Consider the following 11338-nt stretch of genomic DNA (forward strand, 5'->3'; position numbering starts at 1 on the left):
AAAACACTATTACTCGTCATCAAGAATTAAGAAGTAGAAGAATTTGATATCATTGGTGTAGTAATAGAGTACCTGGGGATGAGCATTATGTGTTGACCACAGTTCATACAGTGAATTTGCATGATGATCGGATAACGAATGTCCTGTCCACAATTGTAACATACTAAAACATAGTATTTCTTTTGGTCAGCTGGGAAGGATATCTTTGCTTCGATTGAAAATGTTTGTCCCTGTGTTAGGAAAAGAGTGAATGCAGGTGTTTGTAGTGAGTCTTAAGATTAATAATGAATCAATTTTTTACTAACATCTTCTTGGAATTCGGTGTTTGCAATTAGGATGACTTCTTTATCTACTGGAATAGAGATGAGAAATCCAGATTTTGATGTGCTCCTCAAAGTAAATGAAGTAAGTGTTGCTTTGTTCTCTGTGATCCTGCAGAGAATTTCCAAGAAGGTTAATTGTTGACAGTGTTTAATTTATATATGTAGAATAACACAGTGAGAATATATGAAGGAGTACAGTAATACCATGCTCGTAGTTGCTGGCTTTGTGCATAAGGGGGATCAATTTGAATTGCTGTGTTGAATTTGGTCGTCAATGATACCCCTGTGTGAGTTAAATTAGCTAGTAATAAGTCTGAACTCAGAGATGATTTATAGTATGCCAATCGAGATCATTTAAAGCTAGTATGGTAAGACTAATCAATCATTAGTAAAATGGTAGGTGAACCCAACATCACAAACAAAGAGGATGTTATATTATATATATATATATATATATATATATATATCATTATGACAGCGGACAAATAAAACTGAAATGGAAAAACGGTAGATTTCTCCTAGTATACATTCAGTTGCACACACATGTGTAGGTAAGCTCACCTACGTGTGTTACACCAGTTATCCAATACAAATGTAGAATTTTCCTACGAATAAAAGATGTTTTCTACAAATAGAAGACTGATGTAGGTGAAACCAACAATATTAAAGCCTATAATATTGGTAAGTCATTAGGCTAAATATTAGCAAAAAAAAAATTTAGCTTATCGTTGTATCTTGATCCTCCAATACGACGTGCTAGTATTATAGGATATTCATGGAGCTGCTGCAACAGTTTGTTGCCTTCATTATCCATAATGGTTTGATCCCATATAGTGAAGGTGAAAGTGTGTTTACTGTAAAGTGCAACAAATTTATGTGCATATTTATTGTTTAAAAGTTTACTGAAAGAAACAATCAAATTCCTTTTAGGTTAAACAAATATACTTACAATATAATCCATAACAATAAGTTCCTGCAACCATTTGTTCATACTCATAAGATATCTCGGTGAAAAACAATTGACAACAATTGCTAGTATATTTGTTGAGGACGACATTTAAAATGAACATATGTACATTTGAAGTAGTAAGTTCGCAATTCTTATTAAAGGGTAAAGCAGACTTATCAAACTCTTTCTTGTTTAGATCAGTCATTGCCTGAAGGACCTGCTGCTTAATAGATGTAAAAGATGTGACAGTAAGTTTTGTCGGAAGTGGCAATGCATCCATATCATTTTCCTCAACTTCGACCAGTACGCTTTTCTTATCAAAAACCAATTCAAAAGCATGCAGTGGTTTTTCATAGTTGGAACTTGACGGTTGCATGCGTGTTCCTGCAATGTAGTAGGTGTGGTAGAGCTTGATCCGACCTTGATAATAGGGAATGTCATCAGCGTAAACAATGCCCTTTATTTGATCTTCCTGTGGTTGAACATGAAATTTAGCTATGCTTAGAAGCAGAGTTGACACAAACATAGACAATTTACATAAACATCTGTAAGTATTTATTAAGTTGTCTAATAGTTCAAGTTTTGTGCTACTGTCAATAGCATGATATATAGAATGGTTGGGAAAAAGGTAATGGGTAATGATATAGCAGGTCCGTTCTCATTCAACTAAATGAGTTATTGAACTTTTAAAGTATTCAAACTTTTGGCAAATAGCAGTTGGGGTCGTTACAACCTGGGAATTCAGATTAGTTAACAGAATGTTGAAGAATACAAAAATCCAGGAAAGTAAGCAAAAAATGCAGAGCTGAAAACAAAGAGTTCCAAATCTAAATAATAACACTTCGGATTGAAAGAGAAGTCCTAATCATTATGTTATTCTGGTTTTTAGTTTTAGATACCTTTGAGTTTACTCAAGAGTGGCATTGGTCCTTTTAGTCTCAGTTGATGTTTAAGAGCACATTAGTAGTTGTAGCATAAAAATGGAGAGGTGGGAGAATGAATCATTGTCCTATACTGTATCATTGTTTTAGTTATAATAATACCCGGAGGCAAAAATTTACAATCAAAGATAGTATAAAACATATCAACAATACATGATTAAACCAGCAGGAGATAAAGCATTGACAACAGAAGAAGGAAAATGTATTTCTCCCATTGGTCAGACAAATAAGAATTCCTTTTATTTTCACAGTTTGAAGGTCCAGGTATAAGTAATTGTTCTTTTCTAAACAATTGTTTTTACCAAAGTTTTCAGTTTACCAAAATTTACAAGCCAGGACAACAGGAAATCTCATATGGGATTCAGCAACCTGTTGTATGTTCAACATTGAAGACGAAGAGAGAAAAGAGGAAGATGACATTGGAAAAGTTGCCTAGACTGTTAGAAATATATAAATGTTGAGGATTGATTTGCTGATATCTGAGAAAAGTATTTGAAACAGCACAACACACATGTTAATTGAAACATTAAAAACAGTGATGTAAAATGAAAAGTCAGAGGTAGTAAAAAGGAGACAGTGATAAAGAGTAATGTAGTACCTGTTTATCTTGAAGGATCATATTTAGATATTTCACCCTTTTTTCCTTGCTTTCTGCTGGGCCACATATATCTATAATTTGTATCTTACTGATCCAGTTTGAGCTTTGTGGAGTTAATTCACATATACGAATATTTTGTTCCATCTTCTGATGAGATGACAAGCACAAACACACTATAAGTTTAATGTTTCGCTAGTCAAAGATAGTATAGTATAAAGATCGTTTCCACAGGGATTGATACAAATAATAATTCAATCAAATCTTGCTAATTATTATTCAGGTGATCAAAATAATGGAGTTGATTGTGGTTATGAACCACTTTATAGACTAAATGATAAATTAAAATCAATTGGTAACTATGAAGATTAATATCAATACTAAAAGATAGGGTACAAGACTAACAAGTGCATAATGATAGTTAGGATTTGACTCATTCATTTACCACATCTAAAGTTCTATCGATTCTCTCGAATTCGATAGCTTATTAAAGTATCCTTTAAGCCTTAGATTTCTCTTCCGAGTAAATCTCAAGTTAAAGAATAAACCAATTATACTCAAGTGATTTTAATATGCAAAAACATGTTAATGATTGTTCTTAAGGAAGTAACGTCCTTCCACTACTAGAAATTTGATCTACTGTCACGGTTCATATACCGTTGCAATAGACTATCCTACCGTAGCCATAGCTCTATGGCCACGGTTTATGCAACCGCTACAACTGATCGCGTAGCAATAGATTTGTTGCTACGGTTATGTGCGACGGTTCTAATAACCGTAGCAGTAGATAGACCTATTGCCACGGTTTTCACTTTAATTAGTTGCCCACGATTAGTGTCGTATTGTTACGGTTATAAACCGTCGGAAAAGAAGTTTATGCCACGGTTCTTTTGAGGCTGTGGCTACAGTTTTTCTCTCTATTCAACAACCATTTCATTCTATTGCGACGGTTGTTACATGGTACTGCAACAATTCTAAATGTCGCTCCATGGCTATGGCAACAGTTTTAAACGATTATAAATATCGCTCAATGACTATTGCAACGGTTATTACAGGGTATTGCAACAATTCTTACTCTCTGCAACAGTTATTATTAAGCTATTGCAACATATATGTATTATTGGTGCACTTCCACAAATATTATATTATTGAGTTATTGCAGTAATTTTATAACATAAAATACACATAAATCGTTCATGAGAAGACATGTGCATTACCAAAATTATAATTCAAGATCCATAATTGGCTAATATCAATAAAAGCAAAATATACAAATACTTTTATACCATCCAAAAAAAGGTGAAACACATGCACCACACAGTTTTTAATCTTCAAAAATAAGAGTTCTAGTCAGTAAAGTTAACATCAACAATTCAGCTCCTTCCTATGTCAAGTCTTCACTACTGCTTTCATCACCTTCTTCGATTTCATCACCTACATACAATTAGAAAAAATATAAATAATTTAGCAATTTTTTCGCAAAAGCTTAATGGATCCACAGTAGTCAAATATTACAAAGTTATTACTCTATATCTAAGACATACATATATAAACTCAAATAAAATTAAACTATATATATGGAGTATGGACTAATCTAAAACATTTCCGCAATTTCATTGCTGCCATAGATGCTTCAGCCTAGGGAGTTGGAAGTCAATAATCCCAAAATGAATGCATGTATCTCATGCCAACTGGAGACGGTGTAAAGAATACCATACATCCATGTCCAACCAGAACAACTACCTAGTTCTCTTTGTTTTGTTACCAAACAAGAGAACAAAGGAACAAAAGAAATACAAAACTGCTAGACTGTATGACAGGTATCTGATAAGATGGGTTTCCTAGGGTTCATCTACCAATTTTCAGAAATTTACAGATTCATGTGCAGTTCTATTGCTATTATATGATTCTTCTATTGAAGCTTTAATATGGACATAATTTTTCTATTTACAGTTTCTATGGTGTTGTTTCAGCAACACTTTCACTACAAATAAGCTCCACAATTTAGCACGTTACACTTCAAAATAAAAATGCAGATGTCAGCACATTCACATTTTTAGAGTACTTCAGCTTTAATGCCATATTTTAGCATAAATTCTGCAGATTTTAGGACTCTAAAAACCAGCAGTCAAGCCTGAAATTTGTTCTTTAGGCCATGTATTGAATAGGAGCCAACAATTGCAATTGATAGAACCAGTGACACAAACAAATATTTGGCATGCTTTACAAGGTATTGAGGATGGGAAAGCTCCTGGAATTGATGACTTTAATGCCTTCTTTTTCAAATAAACCTGACCAACAATTGGAGATGGAGTTACAAAAGCGGTGACCCATCAATTTTTTCCCATTCAGACTTAGTCATCAAACAAAACATTGTGTCTATCCTAGAACTGTATACAAAGGCAGACTTTCCAGTAAAATTTATGTTGCAGTAAAAGTCCTACGCGATTCCAAGAGTAAAGGGGAAGAATTTATCAATAAAATCAGCACAATTGGGAGAATCCATCATGTTAATTCAAAAGGTCATGGATACACTAGTGGAAAAAAGTCAATTCAGGAGTGTACTCATTTAAGGTAGCAGACAATTAATGCATTCCAATCCTCAAGTCTCTGAACTAAAACAGGGCATTACCATTCCTTATAAAATCAACCATTAATCAACAAAAACAAGCTCAATGATTTGCCTTCAATCAATGTTTTGATGCAAAAACAAATCACACCAATGAAGTACAGAAATGAGGAATAATAACTCTCGACTATCTAGTTAGGTTGGATTGTCAACAAACAAATTGTAGGAATAATAACTCTCGACTCTTGCCCAACATATTTGTTACAGAAATGAGAAAATTATATCATTGCAACTTCAAGTTTTATTTTCTTTAAGCATTGAGGACAAGATAGCATCAATCAACACTTTTTACTTAATCTACTTCAATAAAAATCAGGCACATCTCAGATCAATAATATGAAGAACAAAATATACCCTAATTAATACTTGAAGTTTCAAAAGAATTGAGGATGGGAAGACACCATCTCTTTGTTCTCTACTCCAACAAAAGAGCTCACAATTTTGTAATTTGTATTTCACTAGTATGATTTTGACTTACCGTCAAAACACCAATCCAAAGATTAAGAGTATTGAGAGCTTTTCCAGATTGATGTGTTGCAACTCATTCAGCTAAGTTATCAACTCACCCACTGATTAGTAATGTTGCTGCATCATTTAGTATCTAAATTTTCATTTACACAGATACATGACATGATTAGTAAAAGTTCGAATTCTATTCATGGACAGTTATGAAATCAGCTTAACTTATAAATTTTCAATAACAAGTAATCTTTCATAGCAAATCTGATATGGTAACTTAAGGAAAATCATAATCATTCTTAATAAGTAACAGATTGTCCCATTCAAGTAAAACAGTTGTTGTAGTAACTTATACATTGTCCCATCCGTCTCTGTTCAACATCGATTAACAAAGTTGGCCCTTTGGACATTGATTGTGAGGACAGTCTCGAGTGCCAAAAGACTGTACTTTTTTAAAGATATAAATTTATTTTGTTCTCTTTGGGCCATAACTATTAGATTTTTTGTGCATCAGAAGGTGATAAATAAACAGACAGAAAAGAAGCAGAGAATATAAGGCGAGCTGAGCATATTAATGCTGAAAATGGGGAGGTGTAACAAATGGAGTAAAACTAGACCTAGTTAATGAGCTCAAGCCTAAGTATATATGAATGACCTGATTGTGAAAACAAACAAAATTTGGACAATCCTCTTTAGTGAATTTGTAACTTGAGTTTTTCAAATCTGATCAGTCCATTATATTCAGTTTATTGTATAGAAAAAAAAGACAAGTATCTTAGACTTTTTTTTACCTGAAATATGTCCTGTGCGTTATTTTGAGGAAAACATCAACTACAAATCAAAATTTCTCTCATAAAATTGAAATTCACCCTCTCAAAGACTTTTGCTAGAGAGTTCTCAAATCTTCACCAAACATGAAATACAAACTATAACCCACAAATAGATTATATGCCAAACCTAGATTAGAACAAATAACATAGATTTAAGACAAACTCATATATTATTCTTTAAAATTTCTCAAAAATCATTCAATGTGGACTTAGAAATCATGAACTAGCAGAGAAAACGTAAAATTTATTCACCTTTATATCTAAGAAATCACTGTCGGAAGACCAGTGGAGCTTCAACTGAAGTAAAAAATACCAATGCTCAAGAAGACCAACGAGCTTCACTAGACAGATTTCTTCACCAGAAGTTTCGATGTTCTTTTCTTCACCAAGAACTTCGCTGAGAATTGCTGGAACAGAACTTTGCTGAGAATTTGGGAAATAGCGTGCTTTGGTTGAAAAAGGGTTTTATGGGAAAGGGCTTTTTTCTTTTTGATTTTTTTAATGAGATGAAAATTTTTGGCGCTTTGCAAAATTAGTGGAGGGAAATATATATATTTTAGGGATAAAAATCAGAAGCACAATATTTATCCTAAAATAATCGTTGCCATAGAGTCATCTATTGCCACAATTCTAAAATTTGTAGCCATAGAAAGACTATAGGGATGGGTATAGAGTTGATGCCACGGTTTATTATAAGAATTGTTTTATTAGATTCAAGGATATATTGCAACAGTTATAACCGTTGTGATAGGCGATCTATTGCTACGATTGTGTAACCGTTGCTAAATAAGCGTTGCAGTAAGTCAAATTTCTAGTAGTGTTCAACTATTTTTCCTTTAGATTTAATCAATAATTATCAAGAAGCTCCTTCGATTACTTTAGAGAAAATATATTGATTCAATCCAACAAAACTATGCAACAATATTCACCAAGATATTCCTCTTTCGATTAAATAAAATAATGAACAAGGTTGCAATTTAATTCCAATTCCCATAACAAGTTCAAGCATAAGAATGAAAATCAAAATCCCAACAAATTCATCAATGCAACATGTTTGTCAAATACCCTCTAAGAATCTACTCCATGGATGAAAATAAGTTTACTAAGAACAAAAGAGAAAAAGAAAACATAGCCATCAAACTTTGAATCCCAACTTCCGTTTTGGATTCGAGTAGTGTACCGCGTCCTCCTCTTCCTCTCGCTAGTCGTCGCCTTTTCTGCTCCTTTTTCTCCCTTCTTCACTTGGGGAAAGCTCCAACATCATATAGCATAGGGTTTCTTCTTCCTCAAATTCCAAAAACACCCTTACTTTTATGTTTTCACGCTGCAACTCCACGCAGGCGCACTGCGCAGGCACTTGGTTAATATCTTCATATTTATTTACCAACTAATTTGCGTGTATTTCGATTCTTAGTACAATTTTGTTGAATTACTAAAAATACTTTATGTAAAAAGGTATAAGTAGAAGTTCTTGTAATAAATTAAATATAATCATTAAGTTAATGACTTGACAATTTAAGCTCAATCTAATATATTATCGAACCTGAACCTGCAAATGTAAGGAATCAAATAGTTAGTAGTTAACATCAACTCTAATTACGTAACTTTTGATTTATTAAGAATATAACGTATCCGACCCATTACTTCCATCAAATTTGCTAAAACCAAACTCATTATTTGCATTATATATTATTAGTGTTGTTGTCGTTGCTGCTCGTGCTGGTGTTGCTGCTGCTATTTATGGCTTGATTACAAACTTTGCCTAATTTCTCACCACAAAGCTCGGAATTCCCCTCGAACGAACTCTGATTGAATCATGATAACGAAACAGGGATTTCCCCTTTCAAGTTATTGTTAGAAAGATGGAGTAATTCTAATGTCAGACTTCTTCGAGGCTGGCGGTATTGGACCTGAGAACTGATTGTTCTCCAGGTGCAATTCAATGAGATATTGCAGCTCCATTAATGACGACGAAATTTCATCCGAAAATTTGTTGCCATAACTTCTTCAACGACAACATTTTTTCAAAGTAATCTGAAGGAATTTCACCAGAAAATTGATTTTTCGACAAACAAAAACTTTTTAAAGCACCCATTCGATTGAATTCCGGAATTGGTCAAGAAAATAAATTGCTTAGAAAACTAAGTGTCCGCAGACCAGGAATTTGTGATAATGCCTCAAACGTCTATAATTCCACTCTCCAGATAAATTCGTTTCTGCAAGAAGAAGTCCAGTAACCATTTTTTTCTGACAAAAAACACCCAACCAACGTATATTTTTGTCACACGGATCCGTTCCGAGTATTGGAATCGGGTTAATGGATCTTTGTTTTGGTTGGGTCGAATTTTACTAAATGGATCGGATAGAATACTAAATAGAAAGTAAAATTTTACTCCAATTATAATAAAAATATGTACACATGGAGCCACGTAGACTAATAAAAATGGTGAAATAATACTTAAATGTACAAGGGCAAATATGTGCCCAAAGTTGGATGGTAAGGACAAATATACCAAAAAAGTATGACGAAGGGGAAATATGACCCTTTTCTAAGAGTACAAGGGCAAATATGACCCTTTTCCGATGCAGTTTTAATGGTTTTGAGAGTACTTTTGTTTGGAATGTGAGAACTTGCCTCTTTTTTATTTCAAGTGAATTTGTGAGATTATTTTTCTGATATTTTGAACTCTCATTTATATAGAGGAGTGCTTATCTCCCTCTTGTGAATTATGTCGCTTAATCGAACCATGTTAAATTATTGTGTTTTTTAATAAATATTTCTCATTTATCTTCTTTTTTAGTGTCTTCAAGATTTGCTTGTTAGCTTCCACAATATATCTAAATATTTTGACCCTACCATATATTGATTTCGATATATATGTACCCTACCAAATGACCCCTTCTTGTCTTATAGCTTAATTTGGTGGTTGATCCATTGTCATATAATCCACTTATTACGTTCACTCTCTTAAGTGATTGTGCCACTATATAAATATAGAGATTAACTTTTCTCCACTGACAACACTATTGGTTTATTTTTAAAAATATTTATTTTCTTTAATATGTTCACATATTATAAATATTTAAATAAAAATAATTTAAAAAGTATTTTATGGTAACTTAAACTCTAAATTAATTATACGAGTTTGTTTAGGATTCTTATTTGGTTGTCAAAAATAAGAAGGATTCTTTCACCACTTTCTTGTCCTCGTTATTTTCACCTCGTTCTTCATCAACACCATAGAAGCAATTTGAGACAATCATCAAATAACTTTTTACTCCTTTTTTTCTTTTAAAAAAATTTGGACTAATTAATCTTATAAAATAATTATTCATATCTTATTAAGTGTTCTTTTCAACATCAAAAACTTTTTGGATTGATGCTTCTATTGCTTCAAACTATATCTTCTCTTCTTAGTTCATTCAATCAACAATACAAAAATTAATTTAAAACAAACTTTAATTCATATACTATCATATGTACTCCAATTTATTTAAATAATTCTTAAAGTTGATAGTATCAAAAATATTTGAACGTTCTTTCAAAAAAAACTTATTTTAAAAAATAAAAAATGTAAAGAAAAAGAGAAGCTGAAAAATCATAAATCTTTAAATGTAAAAATATAATAATTAAATTAAAAGAAATTAGTATTTCTAAAAAGGAACGGACAGTGTAATTTTATTGTCCACCGTTAGTGGAGAGAAGTTAATCTCATAAATATATAGCATCTAAGTATTCTATATAGTACTGATTGATGCTAACTTATTATAAGCAATTTGTTGACGGAAGGTCATAATTTGTGTTCGATCAGTCCAAAAAAACAAAAAACATAACGTAACGCACCAAAATTTGCTTTAAACTCTAACACAATCGTACTGACTCCATTTATTATTTTTATTATTATTATTATTTGTTGGATGCCTCCATAGAACCAAGAACCATGAGTGAAGACTTCATATGCGTGTAGTAATAAATTGAGCATTATTATTCTTCTAGCTGGTCATGATGCTGACATTACCATTTTTATGGATATTGTTAAAAACTCATTACCAACTTAATTAATATCTAAAACATTTCAAGAATAAGAATCTAGAATATTTCAGTGTTGTAGAGAATTGAAGGAAGATCTTTAGAATGAGTGTCGTAGAGAGAACAACCTAGAAATATTTTAGAATGGAGTAGTTTTAAAATTAGATAAGTAAAGGAACATTCGAAAATAGAGTATAAAATATCAATTGTTAGATTCTTTCAATACCATCTATAAATAGAGGTGGTGATTATTTGAGTTGTAGCCAAGTAAAAAAGAAAAAAAAAGCAAGTTAGCAAATAAAAAAACAAGAGTGAGTGATAAGTAAAACGAGTTAAAGCGAGTTTATGACTTGCTTTACACATGTTTGATATTATACACATAAAATATACATTTATTGTTTGTTGTCTGTTGAGTTTGTGACTTGCCTAACACATGTTTGTTTGATAAGTATACATATGACTTGAATGCAATTATTATTTGAAATCATATCCAAACAGATATTCTAAGGAGAGATTAGATACTCAACATATATCACAAACACCAATTTTTTCTTTTAATCCATCACAAATATATATATATAT

This window comes from Solanum stenotomum, chromosome 9 (genome assembly GCF_019186545.1).
Source record: "Solanum stenotomum isolate F172 chromosome 9, ASM1918654v1, whole genome shotgun sequence".
NCBI lineage: Eukaryota > Viridiplantae > Streptophyta > Magnoliopsida > Solanales > Solanaceae > Solanum > Solanum stenotomum.